Source organism: Papilio polytes, unplaced genomic scaffold (assembly GCF_000836215.1).
Source record: "Papilio polytes unplaced genomic scaffold, Ppol_1.0 DF824225.1, whole genome shotgun sequence".
NCBI lineage: Eukaryota > Metazoa > Arthropoda > Insecta > Lepidoptera > Papilionidae > Papilio > Papilio polytes.
Window position 1 is genome coordinate 1,398,323 of NW_013524979.1, and position 1,553 is coordinate 1,399,875.

Below are 1,553 nucleotides of genomic sequence, written 5' to 3' on the forward strand. Positions count from 1 at the left end.
TCGCAATATTTTTACAGCGCCTAAGTCACGTCCATCTTACTTCTGACTTGAGAATGCTACGTCACGTAGCACGACAAAATGCACTTCTACGAACTAGTTTAAAAGCTTTGGGCTATTTTTGATTGTGAATAAAAATAAAGAAGGTACATGATTCTGGGTTAAAAACAAAAGAAAAATGTTCAATTTCATATCTTTGTAATTAAGAGACTAAAAAAAATCCTCGACCCTGCCAGGATTCGAACCTGGAATCTTCTGATCCGTAGTCAGACGCGTTATCCATTGCGCCACAGGGCCGTTGTGGCATCGCTAAAAATTAAGATATTCATAACAGCGCTAAATGATTGTTTATTTTTTAACGATTAAAGTCTTAAAATAACAATTGCAGATGCGTTGCCTACCCTTATCAGACAGAGGAGGAGACGCACATAAAGAGAATATTTCCCCTTCCTACATATCTCCTCCTCCGTCAAATCCACTTCCCCTTCCCCTCCTCTCCTTATAAGAAAAGGGTAGTAAAGAGAAAGGGACTTAAATGAAGCCTCCGGCACCACACTCATCAGACGAAACACGGAATTGCTTCCATTTGACGCCTGTCTTCTGTGTGGTCGTGGTATTACACCGGGTGTGCCGGCCCTGCAGTGCTAAGATGTTAAAGCGGGCACTACCACTGTTACATGTGTGTTAAATGTTAAATGTGTATATGTTCTACCTTCGGGATTAAATTTTGCAAGCCGCTCACTCCGACATACAATAATGTACTAAATCACTCGGTACTCGACTACCTAGTGCGAACTAAATATATAAAAAAAAAACAAACAGAAAATAACTTTTTTTATTGAACGTTGAACATTACGTTGATATAATATTCCTACAATTTAATATCCATTCTTTGCTCTCGATCTTTACTATTTATTATTTTTCCTCGGCTCTATTGACGCGACGGACAAAAGATCCAATCCAAATAAAATATTGTTTCCCTGGACATTGTCTTGGAAAATGTATTTCTCTTTAATGAAAACTGTATTATAGAGTTTTAATACAGTTGACTTGCAAGGTTTTTAAAATCTTTTATAAAAAATATCTTGTTTCGATTTTAAAACAATGTGATGTAAATTCGCGGGCAAACGCTAGTTCATAGTTTCGCCGTATTTTTCTATTAATATCCGTAATATTGGACAGCTTGTCTTAAGAAGTCGTAATAATAGTTATTTGGTCGCTCGTTGCTGGGCTTAAGTACTTATTACCTTTCCCGAAGTTACACAATATAAACGATACTTCGCTCGTAGTCAGTAAAGCAAGTTTAATTAAAATTATGTAGGTTAAAACGAGATATTTATCTTTTTAATTGATTTTGGCAAAGGCGTCGCCCGTCATTGATCAAGGGGAGAGCTAAAATGCGTTTGTATTTTAACGAGTGTGCCTATTAACTGATGGTCAAAATTCTTTTTATTTTTCTTATTAAGTCTGTTTTAATTATCTACATAGGGTTGTAAGCACCTTATTTCGTAGGAATCTCGTTGACAATATTTGTTTATTAAATATTTTGGATTCAC

General features: G+C 35.9%; 1 non-coding gene across 1 annotated transcript; it reads right to left on the minus strand.

Moving 5' to 3' along the window:
• Window positions 1-221: 221 nt before the first annotated feature.
• Window positions 222-294, minus strand: Trnar-acg. The gene has a single exon. It is a non-coding gene; the product is annotated as a tRNA-Arg (tRNA).
• Between the last annotated feature and the right edge of the window lie 1,259 nt (window positions 295-1,553).